Here is a 24,957-nt window from a genome sequence, read left to right as displayed (position 1 = left end):
ATCTTTCTTTTGAAGTAAGGCATGTTGGTATAGTTGGTTCATAAATTTAGAAGAATGTTTAAACTGCACGAGGAAGACGACACGTTAGAAACATATAACACGCACACACATGAAGTGCAGACTTTCAAGTGTATTTATTTCTTGGAAGGTAGAACATTTATAAGAGTTTACAGAGAGCAATTGCACTGATAATCTAACAGGCTGCGAAAATATGGCAAGACCACAGGCGCGTTACAATTCCACAAGGGTCCGTCTTAGAGTGACCATCTCAGAAATTTATTTTTTTTTGTCTTTTTTTTGCGATGAAGAAGCCTTGATGACATCTTTCTGTTCTCATTTTTGCATTAGAAAGGAATTTAGTTTTTTCCAGCTGAGGAAAACAGCTCATGTTGTCGCAGTTCTGGCATTGTAAGGCAAGATTACTGTCCGAGTCAGGGCGCATGCATTGCTTGTGTTCCTGTGCGCATTCATTGAAGCAGCGCCCGGTTTGACCAATGTACGACCGACCACAGGACAAAGGAATTTATTAAATAATATTTGACATGCATTTGGTGTACTCATTCTTGTGGTCCTTTGTGCACGAGCCTTGCTCGTTTTTTCCTTTAGTCAGCAGAGGGCACACTTTTTAATGTTTGCATGACACTAAAAACACGACGCAAATTCCGTACCTTTCTGCTACCTTTTGGATGTGTGATAGGCAATGCAAAAATGGCATAACTTAAGGTGGATTTTATTTTCTGAAGTAGGCTTTCAGAAGTGCTGCAGATTATGTGATCTGGGTAACCGGTGGACAGCAGGCACTCAAGCTGACTGTTGAAACTGGCTACAGCTGTGTGTGCACATGATTTCTGCAGGGTTGGGAGGAAGCTAGACATGATGCCACGCTTCATGAGTTTGGAGTTTGCGCTCTTGTAATGCAACAGACTTTCGTTAGACCTTGGGTTGTACGACCAGCAAACGAGGGTGTCGGTGAAATGCAGTTTAAAATCTAGAAACTTGGTGCTCTTGTAATGCAACATACTTTTGTTAGACCTTGGGTTGTACGACCAGCAAATGAGGGTCTCGGTTAAATGCGGTTTAAAATCTAGAAACTTGATGCAGTCGATCTTGGTCAACAAACTGTTCGAAGTACGGAGCACAGCGATGTTTAGACACGAGGTGGAACTCCGGGCTCTCTGTGACGCATCCTTCAGGCTGCGCAGCAGTGACAGGGTCTTCCATCTCTCGATAGCAGAGGCACTCCCCCTCGCTGAAGTTGTCGAGTACCATGCAATGTTTGCAGTCGCACCTGAAACAGCACCAAACAAGCGCTGAAAAATTTCACGTTAAGCTGCGTTCATAAGATAGTGTTCATAAGAAGCTGCGTTCATAAGATAGGCGCCTTTTTGCGTAAGGTATCGTCGGTCGGGAGCTGCGCATGACAAGGTAACAGGGATCATTCGGTCGAGGTGGAGCCCGATTAAGATCTAATTCCTTGATGAAAATTTAAATAGCTTCATTCTTCACTTACTCGCGCAAACACACAGGGACAAGAGGAGACTTACGAGGACAGGCGAGATCTAACAACTGATTTATTTTTCGGAATACACACATATTTAACAGCCCACTGTTCTGCTCGAACAGCTTAAAAACACCAAAAACATGAAACGCACACACTGCATCACATGAGCACACAACTTAACGTACTGATATCAGCGACAACTCTTTTTGCAAGTAAAGCAATCGTAAGTCTCTTCTTGTCCGTGTGTGTTTGCGCGATTAAGTGAAGAATGAATTTGTTCCAACTGGGACGAATCGCAGTTTTGCTTAAATAGCTTCCTTGCGGTGTCAATCGTAATAAATAAGTTCTATCCTGGTCTGGGTAAGTTGGTGTCGATTGACGTACAATACGGGTGTCGCAATGCGCTTATGACAGTTATCGAGTCCAATGGGAATCGATTTTTTACCGCTCCCGGTTGCGGTCCCTATCGCGGCTCGAATGCGATCGAAAGTGCACCGTGTGACGAAACATTCAGCGCGAATGGCGCATTCGTAGACACGACGGCGTAGACACCGCTGCGGACTGGGCTCAGTGAGATCGGCCTGATACTGCGTAAATAAGAAGCCGCAGGAAAGATTGCACAGCGCACGCGGACGGTATTCTGGCCCTAGAGGTAAACCCTCGCTTCGTCGCGTTGACGCACCATCCTACTTCCGAGGCACCTAGCAGAAGCACCATTTCTTTTTCCTGAACGGAAAAAAATACGTGGGCAGTTAAACGCTTTAGCACTTACCATTCAGTACGGGTGAGTCGCGAATGAAGCTCTTCACCGACGATGTCGCTTGGCTGACTGGCCGCCTCGCCTTCCGTCGACGAAAACGAGGCTTCGCTCTCCGACGGCGTGCGCTAAAACACTAGCCGCGCGAGCTCGAAGAAGTATATCGCGCTCCACTTGGCTGAAGTCGCTGAAATGTAAACCCATTTCCCTTGCGAGGTCTTCGTTGAAAGGTTCAGCGGGTTCAATTTGCACCGCTATCAATCGCACAGCCATGATGACGGAAAACACGGAAGCAGCGGAAGCCATATGGCGGAAGCAGCCGCCTACGCATGCTGTGACGTTTCATGGCGCCCTCTGGTTCGCTGAGAGCAATGAACGCAGTTACGACACAGCTCCAGCGCCAAATTTCAGGCGAGTGAAATTGAGGAAGAGATATTTGGTCATTGATTACGAATTTCTCCACTAATAAGTCATCTTTTTGCACCGAACAAAAACCTACACGCATTCTCGAATACCCATCTTTCGTCCCGCATTAACTTCGTGTTGCTCTTTAGTGTCCCTTTAACAGTTATCTTACATGTAGACCCCCACGCGTGCCGAATTCATACGTTCACCTATTGCCTGTGCATGCGCAGATAAGTTTTCGTGTCTTCTTTCTTTTCCGCCGTTGTGCGCCTTTGCAGTTGTTAGCCGGTGTTTGCGCTGTCTTGACTTCCTTCTTGTGTCCCTGTTTGCACGCCCGTTCTTTTAGAACAAATACTTACCAACTAGCTCAGCTCTATATTATTCTAAGCATCTACCTCCCCCTAAAGCTTTCGACAACTAACGCGGTTTTGCACTGCCTCCAGGATTGGAGGCATTGCAGCTTTCTGCCTACCACGGGGTTTTGCAATGCTGCCTCCGAGACTGGCCCACGTTTGGCCAAGCGACTATTCATGTGATGACGTCGTCTGGTTACGTCGCGTTATGTGGCGTCATTGATGCCATAAGCTTTGATGACCTGTGACGTTATGATGACGTCATCGCGTGTTGATGATTTTTCGCACCACTCCGTGTTGACGCCCGACGCCGCCAACGGTCAGCTTTCGTGCTTGATGAGGCATGTATAAGGCTTTCGCCTTTTATAAAACAAAACATAACAGCTTAATATGTGTTGTGATAGTTACGAGGTAACTGTAATAAAGGCATACACTAAAATGAAGATTCGTTGCAGAAACACGAAATAAGCTTCATTTGTTTTAGTAACTTATAGCAACATCACTGGAATTTTTCGCTGTTTTCTTTCACTACTCAGAAAAACATTCGGGCTGCTTCAGGTGGCCTTTTTATTCCTTAATCTTATTCAAGGGAAGAAGTGGGAACAAAAACGAGTGAGGAGCTTTTGAGGGCTTGTTTTTACCCACAAAAACCTTTTTAATAAGAGTCCATGTCGAAATAAATGGTTGATTTTTCCTTTCTTCTGTAATATCACCGATATTGTTCGACCGCTTTTATATGGGCTCGTGCTGAATCGATTGTTCCAGAACGTGTAAGTGATCCTACTTACTACTTCGATTTCCAATATTGGCCACCATTGCCTTTCCCGGCTCTTATAAGACGACCATATTACAGTGTCGCGTACTATTGTTTCAATGTAATTTCAATGTGTATATATCAGTGAGCCCACTTGAGCTGTTTACGCCTTGAATGAGCTGTTTAGATGTAGGGACTGAACACTTCGCTGAAAAAGTCTGTAACTTTCGCCAGAATCAGGGGCGTAGCCAAGGGGGGGGTTGGGGGGGGGTTCAACCCCCCCTTCCCGAAATTTTTCAGTTTTGCTTGCGTATATAGGCACGCACACATACAAACGCACGCACGAACATACATAAACTATGGCTGAACCCCCCCCCCCCGAAAAAAATTTCTGGCTACGCCCCTGGCCAGAATAACCACGAAGCTCGAATTGGAAAGGCTGATCGTAGAACGGACTTCAAGAGGAGTTCGCTGCCTCCTCATGACGATGATGATGATATTGATTTTGATGATGATTATCTATTTTTCATGGCACGTACTTACTACGGCGATGGGCCAAGAATTTGGCGGCAAAAGCTATGACATACCGAATAAAAGAAAATACTAGAAGATCAAGCAGTGACACTAACTGGTCGAAAGTATGCATGATATAACGCAAGATGTTGTAGGGATAATGAATATACATATATAAAAATAATCCCACCGAAAATAACTTCGAACAAATGAACTGAGCTAAATAAAGATAAAAGCCAACACTTCAGCCTTCTTATGCTGTCGCAATTTTGCAGAGACTTCTTTGTTATATAGAAATGTAACATTTGCTTCATCCAGACAATCATGCAAGCAGAACATGTAATAAGTCAATATTAATCATTAAAGATTAGGATACGTTAGAGATTTGAACTAGACGTTGTCAGTCACCAGTCTCAATTAATGCAGTATATCTCTTGTTAAATATGAGGCTTTAGACAACTGTAAGCTTCTTCGCGATTCGCCAAAGATGTGACGGTTTAGACGTACTACGAGCCGTGCAAGTTAAAAACAAAAATGTCTGCACACAAAGAGGCACGCTCCTTGGCTCAACGGTCTCAAAGCATTGTCGCCTAGGTTGTGAAACGGAGTGCTTTTCCTTGTTTTTTTTTTCTTCTCTCCTTTGGCTAGCTCATAACGTTACGAAATACACGAGCACCATGCTTTGCGTTTTCTTTAATGGTTAGGAATTCGTCCGGAAAATGTTTACGCTTGATTGCATACTCAAGAACCGACGTTCTAGTTAGAAAAGAAATAATAATGTAAGGCTGTGCGTTGAGCAAGAGCCGTTTCAGAAGTCTCCTCCTTTGCGGACGTTTCCACCAAACAGAGCCGTGTTGCTTCATGCGTACATATAAGTATTATATACGGGCGTTTTTAAGGGCCAGCAGGCAGAAACTTGCATAGGGGCTGCGTCCGAAAGCGAGCGCCAGCTTTTGTCATTTCCAGATGCAGAAAGTTTTTGCCCTGTATGGCTGAATTAAAGTCTATGTATAGTCCTCGTCCCTCGCTTCTTGCTTTCCAGTTTAAGCTCTTCAGGAGTTGCAATAACGCAAGCATGTTTCGTCCTTTTGAGTATGAACAGAAAAAAAATATGTAACAAAGAATACGACATGCGAAGCTACTCAGAAAAACTTATGTTGCTTTGACAAAGCTTCTATTGTGTGGGCAGCCAATTTTTAAGTTTTCCTTCACGGCAGCAGCGCCGTAACGACCGGTCTAGCGAGGGGACGAAACAAGTTCGAACAACGCGTGATGAGCTTGGCGACGACAACGCATAGGGAGCAGTTTGAGCCAAAAACGTGCCCCTTCTTACATGACCGGGCTTCAGCGTGTCCGTAACACATGACATCGTTTCAGCGAGAAACCGCGTGCGCACCTCAGCTCAAACGTGATGGCTGACTGGACCAGGTGTCGCGTACCGGACTAAAAACGTGCACGATACAACACGTACGTGGTGGCGCTACCGTTTGTTAAACATGTCTAGCTAGGCATTACTGTATGGCTCCTGCGTGGTTGGAGCTGGTGGCCTCTGTTGTAATATAGAACCTTTACGCGCATTTTTTTTTTTAAAACGCCTGGCTTGCGCGTATTTCTCCGACTACGTGGTTCTGTCGGCGCCCACAATCACCCCCGTCATTCCTCTCGCTTTTCTTTCAGTTCCCAGTTTTTAAAATCGACCAGGCTAAGTGATCGAGTGTAGGCATGTAATGGACAGGCACGCATGTTTCAACTCAATAGCACGTTCCTACGTCTTGTTTCTTTCTTTTCTACCCTTAGTACCTTTCCCCCCGGTGGTTCTTCCACTTGGTGCTACCGTGCTTGGTTTTAAACACAGGAGTGTTTTCGACGCTGTATGCAATTTCCTACAAGTCTAAAAGATTTGAATGTTAAGTGTAACTTAGTTCAGTTTCTTTTTCGAACGTTTCTTTCCCTAATCACAGCTGTATATACATGTATATTTGGCCGTTTTTCTTTCGTTTTTTTTTTCTCCTTAAGCTTTATGAAGTTGTACTGTTAATGTGTAACGCATAAACTATTCATTTTTAAAACCGTTTCCTTCAGGAAGTGAATTCATTCTTTAAGAAAGGCACCGTCCGATTCATGGCCTATCCCCCGAAGTCTGAGGAACAACAACAACAACAACAACAGAGTAGGGCAGCAAACTGGACGCGCGTCTGGCTGAGCTCCCTGCCTTTCTTTCTGTTCCTCCTCCTCCTCTTTTTCTTCAATGTGCTCAGGCCAACCAGACTCTTTTGTAGTTCATATCCCGGCCTTCTTTATTTCTTCTCTTTCTCCGCGATGATGATATCTTCGAGGGATACTGCCCCACTTCTGTTAAAGAGTGACAGTGACGGCACTGACCTTGTTAACTAAAGTTCGCGCAAAGATAATGAATGATAAGAGAATATAGCAGCAGCAGCTGCAGTGAAGTGGGTTAATAGCACAATTTAGCAACTGGTGGCCCTCTCTTATTTTTGATCGACCGTTTTCAAGTACCCCCCTACGTCAACGCAATATTGTGAGGACAGTTTCATTCCTGTTCTTCTCTCTTTGCTCGAGGCCACCAATGTTGTGGTGGTCGTTTACTAATCTCCGCCCTATATCCGTGCACGATTTTCTAGCGTGTAATGAAACACCGTGTTCGCGAGTACTTAAACACTCTACGGGCAGGCTAACACGTGGTGACCGCTGCGGCATGTCCCGGTGGCTACCATTTGTTCTTCCAAAGACTGTTTCCGTAAGAAATAATTTCCGGTGGCACCAACTCTAAAGAATTTTAAGGTATACAAACTGCTGGTTCAGATAAGCGCATGTATCGCTCAATCGACTTAGCACCGCTAAGATGGCGTATGTAACCCGTAAAGCCGTTCAGGCACGCTTTATTCAAGATACATGTAACATCGCAATACGTCATAATTCTTTTTTTTTATTGAGGGCCTGCGCCAGCGTCACCACACATGACAAATATACGTGACTCTTCTCACTGTACGCACTTTCACAGAAGCTTGTAATACAAAGAATATACTGGGACGAAATATTCTTGAACAGGGAGTGCTGCTGGAGCCAGCTATAGCGACACCCCCTGTTAAAATGTTTTTCATCTCTTCAAGCTCTCAACTTCCCCTGCACTTCTGCCCCAAATGTATATGTTGGAGTACTTTAGCTGTCAATGTTTGTCTCGCAAAATGCTAAGATGCAAGGCTAAGGAAGCGTTATTTTGGTCCGTACCTCTTCTGTCCCAAATTTCTTCTGCAGACCTTTAGTTTCACATGCACTGACAATGAGTCACAACTGCTGCCTGCGAAAAGGTAATGTCATTGCAGAAAGGCAAGTGCGAAGCTTTGCCGGAAGCAGAGGTGTCCGGATCAGACTATATATACAAAGAGCGCGCCTTCAAAGTCAAGGCCTCCTTGGGACGCAGATGCCGGAGGATGCTGTTTGTTTATCTTGCGCGGTCTTGCTGCTGCCGCATTCCCTGATTATCGCCTCCGCTGCCAAGGTCTTGAGAATCAATACTGCAGAGCGGAGAGGTGCGTGCAGTGTTTGTTGTCTGGCGAATCGCACTCACGATTTGTATTGCCTGTTATTTAATAAATTGCTATTGGGAACAGGATCCGCCTTTTGTGAAGGCGCTTTGCTTGAGAGCTAGGATGCTAGGGAAACAAACTAAACGCCCTTATCAGCCTCGTAACCAGGATTTTTTTTTTTTTGGGGGGGGGGGGGGGGGGAGGGAGGGCGACACTGGCTGAAGGCCTTGACTATTTGAGAAAAATACGTATTTATTTTCGGTAAAACAGCCCACTCCATCAACATTTCGTGGGACAGGCCCGCAGCCAGGGGTGGGAGGTTGGGCTGCCCCGATCGCCCACCCCTGGCTACAGGACTGGCCCTTATAGAAGAGTTTCGTTCTGCTATTCTTTTTCTTTTTTTGGAAACGCACCGCACTACACCGTTAAAACAGTACACTACTCAGCAGTATCAACCGACGCAGTGGTCTTGTGGCTATGGTGCTCGACTGTCGACCGGAGGGTCGCGGGATCAAATCCCGGCCGCGGTGGCCGCATTTCGATGGCGGCAAAATGCTAGAGGCCCGTGTGCTTAGATATAGGTGTACGTTAAGAACCCCGGGTAGTCCAAATTTCCGGAGCACTCCACTACGGAGTCTCTCATAATGATAAAGGGATTTTGGAAAGTAATATCCCAACAATTATTATTCAACAATAGCAGGTCAATGTACACATATGGCAAAATAACCACACTGAATTTCAATCTGCGTGGTCATTATTTTCATATTTTTCAGCCACCTCGTCTACATTCGATGGTACACCATCGGTTCAGGACGCAGTGAGTGAAAAATGAACAGTGAACGCCCCGTTTTCGGGTCGAAGTAGTCTGACGCAGTTTTCCGCTCGCGTGTCGTGTTTTGTAGCGGGCAGTGGGTATCGCAGTGTTGATGAGAAAAAGCCAGGCTGAAGTTTACGCCAACCGAGCCAGTAAAACCACCACTGCCGCAATGCAGTGCGGCATGCCTGAGACACGCACCCCACGAAGACTGCCTACTCTTGGAGCAAGAACAAAATATATATACAGAACCCTTTCTTCACTGTTGTTCGCTCAGTCCATTCAAGCTGCCCAATGTGAAACCAGTCACGCGAACTGCCGGCCTGCTCAGCCCTTTTGCAGACGGCGCAGAACTTTAGTTTCCTTTTCTCTAGCTAGAAGCATATCATCGTTGTGTGTACCTTGGTTCTCCTTACTGGCAGTCGCTAGCAGATTCTGGTGGCGTCTAAGTTTGTTCCTCCGATGTACATGCCCTGCAGTAGCTCCGATCGGTGACACCGCGCTCTGTTTTTTTTTTTTTTTTTTCATTTCTGTTCTTGAGCCATGGTGCAAAACAATGTGCACTTGTATGCTTCAACTTCTTTTTTTTATTTTCTTCCTTTCTTTCCTCAATGATCGTGCCCCTTTCAATCGCCTCCACAGCAATCATTTTGGTAAGGGCGAAATATAAATAAATAAAACAAATAAAAAACAAATAAATAAATAAAATAAATAAATTAATGAATAAATAAATAAATAAATAAAATTAACCGACGACTACGATTCTGCCTAAGGCAAATTCTGAGCGCCGCTTCGTGTTGTGGCAACGCCAACTGTGTTTGAAGTTTTGGCTTTCCGCAGTCATAGCAATGTAACATTCGTTACGTTATTATTGCCACAGAAACTCCCAGCACACGAGTGCTACGCACACCACTCTGTGCATTGTAGGCGTCGCGAACCCAGCGAAACGCCGACAGCCCCGTTACGACAAGCGAAGGCAGCCGTAGTGCACGTGGCAGCCCTGCATGCGCACGAGCTCCGACCGAGGGGCCAGCGCTCGTGATGGGGGAACAAACGAGGTTAGAGACCAGTGGTTCGTGATATCGACAGACTCAGCGTTGCTCTCTTTCGTCCTTGTTGACTATATTGATTGTATTGATTACGACGCCAACGGCGACGCCGTTCAACGCAAGAACGGGCGCCTAAGAACTGCGCTCTAAAACGGCAGGCCTGCGCGGAACGTGCAGCCCATTTCCAGCGAAAGCTCGAAGAGAGGCTTTTCTAGAGCTCGTTCTAAACTCTCTTCGGGAAACTAATAGAAGTACACACGCAAGGTATCTACTACGCCATAAATCATAACTTCTGTGAAGAGGGCAGCGCCCAATACGCCATTATTCGTCTTTCTCCGGGTAAGCGAGGTACCCGCTACGCATCTCTAAGGTATTATGTACACTTTGTTGATCCTAATGATAATGTGACTGATGACAATGAAGAATTATGGCTGAGCACTTGGCAGTGGGTGGGAAGCTTTAAACCACGCACTCGTTGCGCAATTTGTATTGTGTGACGCCTCGTGGTTGTTATTTTACTCTTCTGCCACGCTATATTACATAGGTTAACGCGATTCCTTGCCCACCGTGACGCTTGTATAGACTCGTGGCTCTGTGGTAGAATACTGAACTGCCATGCAGAGAGCCCTGGTTCAAATCCTATTTGACTCTGGATATTTTTTTTTCTCATTAATCTTTTCGTGTCTATTGGTTACGCCGACGCCAATGGCGATGCCGCTCGACGCAGGAACGGGCGCCTAAGGGCTGCGCTCTAATAAAAACGTTTGTGTACTTATGAAATTAGGCTCACGTTCAAGCGTCCCAGCTGATAATTACAATGTGAAGTCTCGCACTAAAGCGTTTTTCGTAATATGATCATGGTTAAGGTCTAAGAATTGGTGCAAGTGGGACAAACCTGGTAGCATAGCGTATGATACCTTTCTTTTCAAGCAAGCAGCGCTTTGGAGTTAGTCAAGTGCGAGCAAGGGAAGGTGCGAATATTTTCTGCATAGTCAGAAATAAATAAACTAAGTACGACAATAGTATATTCTTCTGCTTCAATAAGGAGGCACACGTGGGCACCCCATGGATGGAGGCGATGGTAGGGTGCTTTTGCGCAACTGACGATGATGTCTCGTTGCACATTCAGTGACAAGAAGTTCTGAACTCGTAACACCTCTGAAATCTACAAAGGCGCCGCGCTTTGTAAATTCTGTATTAGAGAGGTACGTTTATCGTGCCACCGATCGTGTCATTACGGGAGACGCGGCTGTCGTGCGTAGAGATTGGACCACGGGCACCTGTGACTCGAACTAGCGGCGATTTACGCGAAAACACGTAGTTTTGTCGTTCAGAGAACCATGAATCTGACACGTGTCTTTGGGGAAGTGGAACCATTGTTGTTGCGAAACTTGCCCGAAAAAGAAAAGGAAAATGTGGGGTCCATCGACGAAAGCGAAGTAAGAACCAGACTATAGGGTGCAGAGTGGGAGGGAGGAAGATTAAGAAGGAGTAGGTGACGAGCTGTTTCCCGTATGACGTAAGCCAGTCGTGGGCGCAAGCGCGATGCGGTAAAAGGAGGCCGACAGGGCGATCAATGGGTAAGCCCGGGGGATGCGACGACGAAAGAGTTTCCTGTCGTTACGCCACTTTGGAAGCTGAAAAAAAAGAGGAAAAAGGAACTTGCACGCGGAGACCGGATCTTTGGGCGCGATGGGCGTTCGGACAGCAGCAGTAGGCGTGCGAGAGCACAGATTGCCTTTTCAGCCGGACTCTGTGTAACAATCGGTTCGCTGTGGTCTGCGCGAGTGTCACGGACTTTGGGGGAATGGAGGAATTCGTGACGCGGATTCCTTCCTCACTTCTTCTCTCCCGTTCTCCGGACGATATGCAAACGCGTGTCTCAACTGCTCTCCCTACTCTGACTTTGACAAATGGCTTCGAAACCGACGGGGCCTCCCCATCGTCATACTTCCGTGCTTAGTGTGAGATAGTGAAGGGAAGGCGAGCAAAGCTAAAGAAAAAAATCGTCACATCTCCGTATATTAAGCAGGAGAACGTGCCAAAAGATGACGAATGTGATGACCTAGTCCGTTGTTATATAAGTTTATCTGTAGTCATTCTTATAGGCATTCGCGTGAACTGACGCTGTTCGCAATTCCTCGCTCAAGAAAGCCTGGACTGCGATACATGCCCAAATGGTGCTCTCGACGCAATCGTACATTTATCTGGCTGCCTCGAAAACTTTAATCGGATTAATGTAGGATTTGCCCCGTTCCATCTAGGAAAGGCCGACACTTATAGAACCGCCTCTGAGGGCACGCAATTTTTCGCAAGACATTCCACGACACGTGTTAAACATCTATGGCTTATGCGCTAATGGCTGCAAACTTTTAAAATGACAATGCCAATCTCGAATGACAGCACGAATTTCTTAGTTTGTTCATTGTTTTGTTATGTTTATTATATAGGGTCTCCATTGAGTTTTCTTGTTGTTCCATTTTCCTAAAGAAACTTCGTTGTGCTGTCGTTTGCAGTCCTTTTGTTACCGAATGTTTCCAGGCTATCCGAGAGCCTTCTTTACGTGAGCTATCCCAAAACGGCAACGGGAAAGCAAAAATGATAGAATTCTACCCTTCATTCCCCTCTTCTCGTTATGGTGCCACTGTAGCAGGTTCCCCCTGCGACGGCAGCGCCATAACGCATAGCCTAGCGAGAGAAAAATGCAAAATTGGGCAGGCATGATTAAATTTATCTGCGACATTGAACTTATTATGTCGAGGTATTAGTATCCGTAAACAGAAAGTGTATAAACGCGCATGCATTGCATGCGATGTACGTTGAAGCATGTTTTCGTGTTTTTTTTATGTCGTTTCACTTTCTTCGCATCTAGGTGTGGTTTGCGCATGCGCGTTCTAGCGTGCCAGTGACAAACGATGTCCACGATTCAGTAAGCCTCCGATAAGATTCACAGGTAAAGAATAATGCGCAAGAAAAGAAAAGACAGACACTTGATAATATGGTACACAACGAAATAACATTAGCTTGATTTTGATTTATCGGTTATTTAGTAAATATATTTAATTTGGGCCTTCGGGGATTTTCAGTTTTGCTGAGCCAGAACAATAGCGTGGAGAAATGAAAATTAAACGGTGGTCTGCGTAAATATTTTTTTAGAAGTTTGAATTCAGCTTCAGCAATCTGAAACATGAGCTTATCGCACGTCACACGCGGCAAATAGAACAGCAAGTATGCTGCGCCGCAGCAATCTTTATTAGGTACCCGCTTTAAAAAAATCACATCTTTCTCTTTATGACTATATCCACCAAATGTCCTTGATCTACGCACAATCATAGCTTAATATTTCATCGTACATTGCATCAGCTGGGTCAGTAATTAAGTTAACTGCGTATCCGTAGAAGAACGTACAAAGAAAAAGACCTTTCACACTTCGTGTAAAAGTTTGTGCTTCAAGTGTTTACAGAGCCGTACTGTTCGTACAAGGGCCACCGTACGAGTTATACGGCTTGTTCTACCGAGCGACTGTTGTTTACATTGACAACACTCGCGCATTAAGTACGTATATGTGTGATAGGCCAGTGAGTGGGATTGGTCTAAGGAAAGAGCCGTTCAGCTAGCGGGCGCAATCCGTGGGTGACAGCCTGGGGCGAGACAACAGGTTTCGAGCGAGCCGTGCTTGGTCAATAGAGTTGTGCCTTTGGACATCGAATCAAGGCGGCGGGAACCTACTCCCTTGTGAAAACAGCAGTGATGGAGCGATGGGCGAAGACAGTGTGATGGGGAAGAATGAAGGATAGACGAGGACAGCGAAAGGAAAAGGGATCTATGGGAAAGGAAGGGATGCTGTGAAGGCACAGAGATAATGTTGAGGGCGAAAGCAGACGAGCCGCGGTGCACTTGAGCCAGTCGCAGAGATCGATTAGATTGGAGAGGGTTACAGATAACCTGACTTCGGTCTGAAGCAGTTCAGGCTAGCCATAGCCCAAGTCAATCCACCCGACGTATTTGCCTCGACGGCTGCTCCGGATTTCGCTGCACGCTGACGCTTGGTGGCAGGAAAGGGAAAGCAGCAGGGTAGTCTGGGACGAAGGAAGTGGACCCATTGCGATCCGCTTTACGCAACATGGAGACGAGAGGAATGCATTTGGGCAATGTGGGAGCCCACTGGGAATACACGCCAGCGTTCACACACGGCATGCAGGACATGCTGACGTCTTCGGTGAAGAAGCTTTTCCGTGTCGATACACAGTATTCAGTGGATTGTAAGAATGAAGAGCGCAGAAAAAGAACAATTCCATGAGGCGCTTTCAGTGCCCTTCTTCAACAAGAAGAAAGATCGTTTTATTGGATATACATGTCTACATCAACTGTCTCAATACTTTCGCTTGCCTATGAAAACCGTTTAAGGTGTTAGAGGTGCTAGACTTGGTGTTTACTAGATTTTCAGCCTGCGAGCAAGCATGACTGAGAAAATAAGAATCCAAATCTAAATTACAATGTGTATATACTGAGTGCTTATAACTGTCAAATCTGATAGAAATGCAATTCAGTCTCCTTCCTGCTGCATATTCTTCACGTGTTAAGACACCGCCACACTTCCTTTCTTTTCGTCATTTCATTTTCTTCATCCTGCGCAAGATAGCAAACCGGACGCATGCGTGGCATATCTCGTGGCCTTTCCTCTATTTTATGCTTTTCCCCCTACGCGCAAACAACACGATCGCGTCAGTGTTATCAGGGCGCACAGCGACTCATACGCTCCAAATAGAAATATTTCCGTCGCTAGGAATTATGTAATTGAGCAGGAGCGATATTAAAACGAAGTCATGTCAGATTCCCACTATTAGGCGCCAGTGTGATTCGCTGAAGAAATCTGTAGTCCTTAAACAGTCTGCAGGGGTCAAATATCAACGGCTGAAGGAGAACCACCTACTTATTGTATTATTTCTCTAAACATGCTTAGAGTTTCAGTGAGTGGTTTATAATTCCTCAACGAAAGCCGGATGTTCAAACTTATTAATTTCTACAATCATCATGCCCCTGTTATTTTTGCATTTGAGGCTGCACACAATACCTAACGATGTCGTAAAACAAGCACGTGACCACCGTGACATATGCAAATGATGAACAAAGACCTACAGATCCTGCAAGCGCTCGGTTCGTGATTAAAATAAAAAAGTCACAGTTTCGCCCTCAAGGGCGAAGCAATGAATGCGATAGCAAGAAAAGCGGCCCGTGATGGACGCGCTGCAACTACCGTGCGTCCATCACTACCCGGTAGCTACTAGACAGTTTTAATTTCACGTACGTAGGGACCTCTCGTACGCGAACGTGAAAAGTACACGTACGTTACGTGCACGACATCTGAAACGCTTTTAGCTACACGTACGCGAGGCGCGGTGAGAGCTACCACGTAGCTCCATCTGCTGAGAATCGTGAACACCGCGGTAGCTTGTTCGAGCGCCCGCGTGAGCAGACAGCTGAAGGGCAAGGTTCGCCCTGCGCAAATATAAGAATAAAGCGAGAGAGCTGGCCGACGCCTTTAAGTGCGCCAGTCGTCGCGCTCCTAGCGCCATCTCGCTGGTAATGAAGAAACGCTTATAAGCGCCTCCGTCTCGGAGGACCGCAAACGGTAAAGGGTGTGTAATAACGCTCGCCGTTGGCGAGTGAGGGATGTACGCTTTGTGTAGTAGTGCTTAGCGCACCCGCTGCGAATTGAGAGGTCGCTGGTTCGATTCCGCGCTTCGGAATCATTTTTCTGATTTATTTTTCTTTGGGATATTGGTGTATATATACATACTTATACATATACGCAGCATGACGGCGGCGACGGCGACGGCAAAAACCAGCCGAGACTGTCCATATAATTGCTATCGCAATAAAAGAAGTCGACGCTTTCATACGACTGCATCAACATGACCCAATGGCTTAAGTTCTCGACATTCTCAAAAATATGTTTATTAAATGTTAATAGAAGGACTGTAATGCAAAGCAAAGCGTAAGCAATAAAGGTTATTTTGCGCATTGATTACACACACTTCTTGAAGAGAAAAGCTGGCGCTGCAAGCGTAAAGCTATATGACGCTGTTGAACCTTATTACGCTCAATAAAATAGCATTGCACTGCAACATTGCATTGCAACATTGCCACTTATAAACATGAGCTCGGGTTACCTTGATTGCGCAGGGTCTTCAGAATCCTCGAGCTGCGTGAGCCACTCGTACTACAGCGATGGTTGATGGCCCTGCATTAAAAGAAATATATATATAATATATATATATATATATATATATATATATATATATATATGATTTGTCTACCAGACCTAAGCGCGTGCGTATTAAGAAACGCTGTATATTCTTGCTCAGTTACAACAATTATCTCGACTACGTTTTTCTCCGAATGATACTTTAAGCATTAGTTTGTTGAAGAAACATGAATTATCCTTCCCTTTCTTTCTTTCTTTCTTTCTTTCTTTCTTTCTTTCTTTCTTTCTTTCTTTCTTTCTTTCTTTCTTTCTTTCTTTCTTTCTTTCTTTCTTTCTTTCTTTCTTTCTTTCTTTGTCTACTTCTTTCACAAGACCCCTCAACCACACTTATCTCTAAATCCTATATATCAACTTCTGTCTCGCCTTCGCTGCCCTCCCTGCGTATTTCCTGGCGATATATCCTCATATGCGCTTACATCTCCTGAATATATGCAGGCACTGCGGTTGTATGCGTCCGTATGGTATACTGAGCTTCACGTTGGCATTTTCTGTTTGTTTGTTTTTTCGAAAACATTGTTAACTTAAGCATATCATGACCTCGTGCTTTCCGAATACGCGATGTTGCTATGGCGTGTGCAGTACTGCGCATGCCGTACATGTATGTACTGTATGTACTGCGCACGCAGTACATACACTGCTGTTACACTGCGGAATGTGAGGTGTATATACTGCGAGTTATGAAATCTCAGTGTTGCGCACGAGAAAGTCAGTTGAGACGACGACGTGGGAGAATGGGCGTGCATGACGAAGGAGAACATGGCAATGCATGACAGCAAACTGATCAGAGCTGAGCTCCCTCGTATATGGACCAATGGGCATCTTGTACGCTGGTTATGCCACCTGCATCACCCTGTTGTCATCATGGCGCGTCATTAAAGGAAAGGAAATAAACTTTGACAAGAACGCGATATTTCATTATTTTAATTATTGTTCCCTGTGTTTTACGCGCCAAGATTACGGTGTGACTATGAGACACGCGATAGTGGGAGCTCCGAATTAAGTTCGACCACTTGAGATTCTTTAACGTGCACCTTAATCTAAGTGCGCGGCTAATCTTGCATTGTGCCGAACCCCCCCCCCCCCCACCCCTCTTCCTGACCCGGCGCCTTGACCCCCCCTCACACCCCTCCACCTGTAATGCAGCCGCATGGGCCGAGAAATAAACCTGCGCCCTCGAACTTTGCAGTGCGACCTGAAGTGACCATTCAGAGGTGACCGTTATCATAGCTCAGGTTATCTTAAACGTCCTTCGAATGTTCCTCCTTAACTGGGGAAGCTTCCGTGCATATTCACGTATTTGTCTGCGCAAATGACGGCTGTTTCCTAATGTCATGATTTTAGCACGATATAAAGATAAAGTTCCAGACAATAAAATCTCTATCCGCGTATCCAGAAATTTTCCAAACTCAAAGCGCAATCTGCTTTTCAAAAGGCGATTGAATTGTACCCGCCAAGAACGCCCGGCGCCGAAACATTCTCTGGGGAACACAGCCTCGGACAAAACACTTTCCTTGCAAGATGTAGTGCGTCCGGTCCAACTGGCGCCATAAATCCTGTGGGTGTGCCTCTGACATACCCACACCTAGGGGGGGTTGATCTTCGCTTCCTCAGATGCCGAGCTTTCTTCATTTTTCTCCTATCTCCCCCGTCCAATATTTTATAAGACGTAAACCGAGCGTTTTCCTGAGGTGTGTCTCCAAAGCCTGCCATATTTTTCAGGCTTTACAGTTGACTAATGCTACTGCTGTTGTGTTTGTCATTGAGAATTTATCTTGGGAAAGACGTTCAAAGCCTCGCTGCAGGCAGTAGAAATGTCTAAAATTCGTTTGCTTCCTCTATTCCATTAATGATGTAAAGCTAGCGATGTTCTTTGACACGGAATGTTATACTCTTGACAGGCGAAGTATATCATAGTGGCTTTCGGAAAACCTTATTGAACTCTTCAATTTCCCAGCTATCAGCTGACTGCTTTGTAAGCTCCGCAAAAAGTGTTAGTTGGATGGATGGTGACCAATAATATTTCACTGCAGTTCAACAATATATATATATATATATATATATATATATATATATATATATATATATATATATATATATATACGCGGATAGAGTACGCTATATAGGAACATGAGGAGGGGAGGAAAAAGGGGCACTATTCTTGTGTTTATTTTTCCAAAAACCACAGGTTATAAGGCATATGCGGCTTTGTAAACGCTAGACACTAAGACGATAGCGCAATGTCCCTTTAAAAAGTGGAGACAACTAGAATTTAGTTTTACACTAAAACAGTTGTCGTTGCGCAGCAAAATGTAGATATGTGAGTCTAAGAGAAACGATAAGGCGGCATTCGAGGTGACAAATGCTTTATGTTTCCTTACGAAACTCGAGAAAAGAGAAACTCCCGTTCACAAAAAATAACTGCGCGCCACGAGCGTGAAATATGCGCAATTTGATAAATGAGTACCGTGGGGCGGGCTTTTTTTTCCCCTTTTTCTTCATCTTCCCGTATTTCTGTACATTTTTGCGTACATTCACTTTTTTGGAGAATCAAATAAAATTTCACTTTGGAAAGAGCTTTTACATAACGTCCTTTCTTTATCTATGCGTGCTTTCACCGGTTTTGCAATCCCAACCATAGCAACGAATGATCTCGCCTTATTCAAGAAGTCAGAACAGACCGGCCATATCATTCTTCTGTGTTTCGGCGAGAAATAAAACGAGTAAAAAAAGAAAAAAAAACACGACACACCAGACATTAAACGGGAATAAACGCACTTACATTCCTTCTCATCTTTCAAGTTTTTGTTGCATAATAAGCCGTTTCTTACTCTCCATTTTGTGAATTAGCCTCGTTTTATTGTAAACACGGTTTCTTCGCTGCGAATAGGTTCTGGTTCTTCATTATTCGGCCAGCCCTCAGCTACAACGTTGATTATATCTACACGCGCGTCCCTTAATGACGCAGCAGGCACCGACCCGATGCTCACGTACTGGAAGACGCACAGCACCGACGCTATAGCACGGAGGCAATCTTCTTCCACGAGTGAGCAGTCATCGTTATGAGCGGTCGCACGCCCGTGCCTGAGACATCATCCCCTCTTTTCTTCCCAACACTGCGTACGGCACACCGAAGCCGGCACGGACTGTCTTAACCCATCACCGTAATGAGCGCCTAAATGACACATTGCCTTAAGGCCTAGAGGAGCCCCCTCCACGATTGCCTCGCGGAGTCACCGCAGCATATATCACCTCCCTGATCACTGACCATCAGGCATATTGCCCGCTATGCCCTTTCCATTAGCCGAGTACCATCGCCACTCTTCAGCTCTCCCCCACCTTGACTTATAAGGCAGCGTTCTACTCACTCATTATTCACGCACTTTTGTTCTATTAGCCAGACGATTTCCGTTTCCCGAATGCCATGTGCCTTTCCGCCACGTCTCGTTGCTTCGGAAGGGTTCTCGTATTCGCCTCTTCGCGCTGTCTTCTTTAGATCCTCGCTGGTCTCCTTGCCATCCCCTGATGCCTTTTCGTTTACAAATGCCGCGGTCATTTTTAGGGCGTTGCCCTAAGTAGCTTAGCTTCCCCACATATTGTCGTTATGTCCCGCTGTATATCTTTCTTATTTTCGGTCAACAAACCAGGCACATAGGCGCTAGATCTCTGGCCTTGCCCTTCCTACGAGCTTACGTGGTGCCTGAACACAAAGAGCTCGGATATTGCATTTTTTGGCCGTCGTCACGGCTTGCCGTCGTATAGAGACTGCTTAATCGCCATTCCTCGTCGACGTTATGGGCTGGCTTGGATAAAAAACGTGGGGTATATAACCGAGGCCGTAAACATTCGCTTGTATAGAGCGGCAGGATGTGATCGCGTGTCTCCGTACTCTCGAGGTTTGCTTTGGAGTAAGACACGGTACGCAGGGCATTGCACTCGGGGTCTTCACAGAAACACGCGGCCCAAGTGTTTGTAAACAACAGTAAACTAAGCTCTTCCAATGAAGAGAACAGAAAGTGAAAAGGGAAACTGAGTAATAAGCTCGCGGGAAATGTAGACTGACTGAAGTCACACTGCCACTCGCAAAAGCTACATGCCTTCTCTAACAGCACGCGCGCGAGCGTTTGTGTGTGTGTGTGTGTGTGTGTGTGTGTGTGTGTGTGTGTGTGTGTGTGTGTGTGTGTGTGTGTGTGTGTGTGTGTGTGTGTGTGTGTGTGTGTGTGTGTGTGTGTGTGTGTGTGTGTGTGTGTGTGTGTGTGTGTGTGTGTGTGCGTGTGTGTGTGTGTGTGTGTGTGTGTGTGTGTTTGCATTACAAAGGCTCATGAGAAAACCAGTTCGAGATTTGCTCTAGATTATACTGCGTTTAGGATTTGCTACAGCTTTCGAATATGTACCCAAAGTAAACGCGTTCCTGTGCTCATTTGTTCTGTTCTAACTGGCTCGCTGTGCCGAGGGTCAGATTTATGCCACCTCGCCCGCTCCATTTTTATAAGTTTTGCACTGCGAACAGCCACAAGGTTTCGTTTTTTTTTTTTTCTCGTCTTTGTCCTGACTATCCATGCAATGAGAAATGGAGCAACAAACTCTCTAATCGAGGCACAATCTTCTCAAAAAACTCTCCCATGTTTAGTGATCCGTGTTTAGCGACACGAAATGTTCAGCTTGCAATGTGGGCACTCCGCGTGGGCACGCAAGCCAAAATAACAAAAATGATCGCGGTGCACTTAATAGCGAATTAGTTTTCCAGCCTCCACATGGAGCTTTTTTTTTCATTTCGTACGAATGGCGCATCTCACACCAAATGCCACGATCGCGTGACTCATGGGCGGCCACGAGGTCTGAAATTACGGGCTTTCGACCTTCATCGACGCCTCCACTGCTTCAAAGACCGTCGATTTAAAAAAAAAATATATTATCTACGACGAACAAAACGAAATGTTGCACAGATGATTTTTCTGCTGCCGGTGTGTTCCATGACACGCGAAAATGTTTCACACGTGTGGGAAGAAAACTTCAGATTCGTTTTTCTCCGGCTCAATGAGCTACATTTAAAAGAACGTGCTGCTCGATAACAGGAGAGGGACCAACGTGTATTCGTTTCTTGCATGCTGCAGTTGTGTCAGCGTTAGCACGCCATTTACCGCAAAAACGGTAGCCAGTGATATTCCGAGATGAAATAAAAAGTAATGGGCTCAGTGCAGGAGTGTGATGAGAGATAGTTAACTGCCACCCAATATATACCCTATGCAGTGCGCCAATTTCATTGGTGAAGAGAAAGTTTTTCCTTTAGATCCCCTGCTGATTTCCTCAAGTATATTTATTAAAAGGAAAGTAAAGAGAAAAAAGGTTTTTTTTTTCTCGTATTACACGGTGTATTAGAATTTCACGATACTGAAAGAACGACTTTTACCGCGTGAGGATGCTTAGTGAGCGAGAAAACGCGCAAAATAAAACATAGGGGGAGACGCCGCCTTCAATTTCCCGCACCAGCTCGCCTTGACGTCATGGATTTTGACTGAGTCTGATAGTGCTTACGTAGCCGTCTTTCGGCCAAAACGTTTTTACACTGCGTCGTCAGGGGCCCAATGTCCCAACATGCCAAGTTTCAACGAATTTCATTGAAACAATGCAGCTAAAATACGCAAAGAGACATCGTGACGTCTCGGTGACGCTCGCGCGCTGAAGTTTCAGCGCGAAGTTCAATATTGAAGCTTTAAGCTTCATTTTCACTTCTCGGTAATTAACCTATCATGGCGAAACGAATGCTAATAAACTTCTGAAAGAATAACTCATCGTTATAAGGTGACTTAGTTTTTCACTTTCGTGTCCTTTTAACCTGTGCAGCTCCAGTATGCGCAATAGAACATTCAATTTTGAGACATAGTCTTCAGCACGCAATAGCGGATCTGTCGAAAGAAAATCATTAAAATACCGCTAGTTTTAGCCATGAGCTAACACTCCTATCAGTTTACACCTTCTTATATGTTGTACCTCATTCAACCTCATATGAGCTTGTCTTTCCAAGCTTAAAGTGGCTGACTTTCAAATTGAGACATACTGAATACAAAATTCTATGCTTTGTCTTTAAATTCACATGCTTGCAAGGGGTCGTGCGTTAAGTGTTTTAGATAGCGGTGAAATAGTACATCTCTCTCGATATACTGCATGATGGAAGCGCAACATTCTGGGTGGCGCAGTGTGCGTAACACCAGAGGGGTGTGAATGGCACTCGGAACTCCACGTACTGTTCTCGACTCTGAAACAGCAGCGAATAAAGTTAAGCATGGGCAGGAAGGAAGGGAAACGGGAGAGCGGAAAGGCAGGGATGTTTGGATTTTGAAAGAAAGGCAGTGCGGATTCAAATAAGCGTGTCTTGGGACCTCATTGACTTTGGCCTCTCTCTTTTTTTCTACTTTATATCCCTGGCTGTCTCTTTTTAGTCGGCTTACGAATGCAGCGTAGCGGCCTTTGCACTTCGGTTACTTAAATCCGATGCAGTGCCCGGGCTTTTCTTTGACGTCCCCTCCAACGCGTACCAGATAATTCCTGCGTAACAAAAAGGGGAAAAAAAAGAGCCTCCTCATGCGGAGGGTATGGACTGACTTCGAACACCTGCGTCTCCTTAAAATGCAGCAACAATATCTGTGCAGTCGCGCTTCTCGCCAGCATTGCGGTATTAAAATTCAACACCACTGGCAGAAAATCGAACCAGGGGCGAACACCGAACCCAGCCTGTGTTGCCCGCCCTGTGCACATATATAGGGATCTGAGTCGGTAGCGTAAGCCGAAACTTCGTGATTGATTTCCTCACTCGCGACAGGATCATAAATCCTCGCTGGTGTACGAAAAGTAAGCGCAAAAAACATCACTTCCTGGGAGCTACTTGGTCGGTCTGAGTGTTCTTCTCTTTCTTCCTAACATCCACACCGACGCTGGAAAGCTCGAAAAAGAGAGAGGAGGAATGGCCGAGTCAATGTCAAGAGCACAACCACCATGGAAACACGTCCAATATACTTTCTTCGAAAGGAAAGACCTTAAAGTTCTCTACTTGCAGTGTTTGCTTGTTCAGTTCGATACGTACTGTTCCTCTCGCTGACATACGCTCGGCATCAGAAGCGCTTGAAATCTGGGGAACGAATGATTTTCTAATAACACGTAGCTGTCAGAGCACCGAACCATCTGCGGTTCTAGAAGAGCCGCACGAACGAAAATAGAACCTAATAACTTCGAAATGACTTTTATTGGATTCTTCTGTCTGCCTAGTTCGTGCGTAAAATGCGACAGCACTCTAAGCTCTGCTCAATCGCTGTCAGAAGAAAGTGATACCCGAGCTTCCAGTGGTTGAGGCACTGGAAGAGAATACAAGAAAACGACTGATTTTTTTAAATCTGGAAATCTAGAAGAAAAAAACAGTTAATCCACCGAGAATCACACTGAGTGGTTAAATTGTGTCTGCTCGAAATCACAGCGCAACCAGGTCAATTGGAAGGATCTATTGTAACAACTACAAACAAGAGGCGGCAGTGCTTGCCCGTCAAGACGAACGGTAATCGATAACGCCTTCGCGGTAATGAAGAAAAGCACTCTCAGTGCAGCCACTCGAAGGCGGAGATATAAGTATTGTAGAACTGACCCATATTTCTCACGGCTAAAATGCTCTGCGTTACAAATAAATAGGTTATAGTTGTTGAAGAATCGACACAATGCGTCTGTTGCCATATCATCCCATTTACACAAAATAATTAACTTTTATTACGAATTCATTCATCACACTCGCATGCATATTTTTATTATCTCTCAAAATTTCTGGTTACACTGCCGTTTTGTGTTTACATCGTTGCAATGACTCTTGTTTTAACGAATCCCAATTGTCTTTCGTGATTGAATTGCTTTCAGTAAATAATACTGCTATCAGTCCGGCGCTCGCTAACGTGAATAATCAAAAACAAACATTAGATGGCAGCTGCTACTAAAAAAATATTATGCTAAGTTTCTCATAGCTTTCAGAAGAAGAAACGAACCATTTCCCATTCTTTTTTTGACACAGTGGCCTTCATTTAATTTTAATTTCTTAGCAAACTGAACACGCGGTAACGGATAATCAACGGTGACACCTTCTTACAACGAGAACAGGACGAAAAGAAGATATAGGAGAGACCGCTCGAGACGCTAAACCTTTTCATCGAGACCTCATGTTGACCGCGCCTTTCGACTTCAATATTATTTCCATAGGCAAATATATATAGGGCCCCCCAGCTTCAGGTTAGCCTATAACTTCTGTATGCAGTAGCTGTTGCCCCGTATCTCAGTATATATATATATATATATATATATATATATATATATATATATATATATATATATATATTGTACCTTCCTATAAAAAAGTCTGGCCATTTTGTTTTCTATGATGCGTTCTGTTTATACAGGGACCCGTTGACTTCACCTGTCAGTGCATGTCAATCCCAAAGAAGACGCGCGATTGCCAGACTCGCTGTGTGTTATTGCTTTATTCGGTTCGCGTTCTCGCATTTCGCTCAGTGTTGTACATGGGTTGATTTTTCCGTCTCCCCGTCTTCTTTCACGGCCATATTTGGCTGATTTCATTCGCATAAAAGCTTCCACCGTCTTACTACCTTACTTTTCAATAGATGCATTGACATATGCCTGAGGCGCGCGCCTTCATCGACAGTAGACTCGGCCTCTTCCCGCCTGCTCGTTTTCGTTTGGCCACCTTTTTTCCCTACCGCGCGTTGCCTACTTCTCTGTGACTGTAATCGAACATTTGGAGCAGTATGTTTTTTACGTTCATTCCTTCCTCTAGAATTCCTTCTCTTATATCCTTTAGGCGTATACTGCTCATTTTGTACCATTCGTGGTATAAAAAGGAATGGGAAGCTTCTTTCGTTTATAGAATACTGCCGTCATTCTATTTCTTTCTTCATTTTCAAATTTCAACAGAACGCCTACGCGCGTTGGTTCGTTTCCACATCTTCAT

General features: G+C 45.1%; 1 protein-coding gene across 4 annotated transcripts in view; it reads right to left on the bottom strand.

Annotated features, from left to right (window-relative positions):
* LOC119393528 (sex peptide receptor) overlaps positions 1 to 24,957 on the bottom strand; it is a 199,512-nt gene that overhangs the window by 108,020 nt on the left and 66,535 nt on the right. For all 4 annotated transcript variants that reach the window (XM_049416272.1, XM_049416271.1, XM_049416273.1 and 1 more), the window contains one exon: positions 15,868 to 15,938. The gene's annotated coding sequence lies outside the window, so the exon portion shown is untranslated. The remainder of the gene's footprint in view (positions 1 to 15,867; positions 15,939 to 24,957) is intronic.

The sequence above is a fragment of the Rhipicephalus sanguineus genome, chromosome 5 (assembly GCF_013339695.2).
Source record: "Rhipicephalus sanguineus isolate Rsan-2018 chromosome 5, BIME_Rsan_1.4, whole genome shotgun sequence".
NCBI classification, from domain to species: domain Eukaryota; kingdom Metazoa; phylum Arthropoda; class Arachnida; order Ixodida; family Ixodidae; genus Rhipicephalus; species Rhipicephalus sanguineus.
Note: the sequence above shows the minus strand (reverse complement) of the source record. Positions and strands in the feature narration are given on the sequence as shown.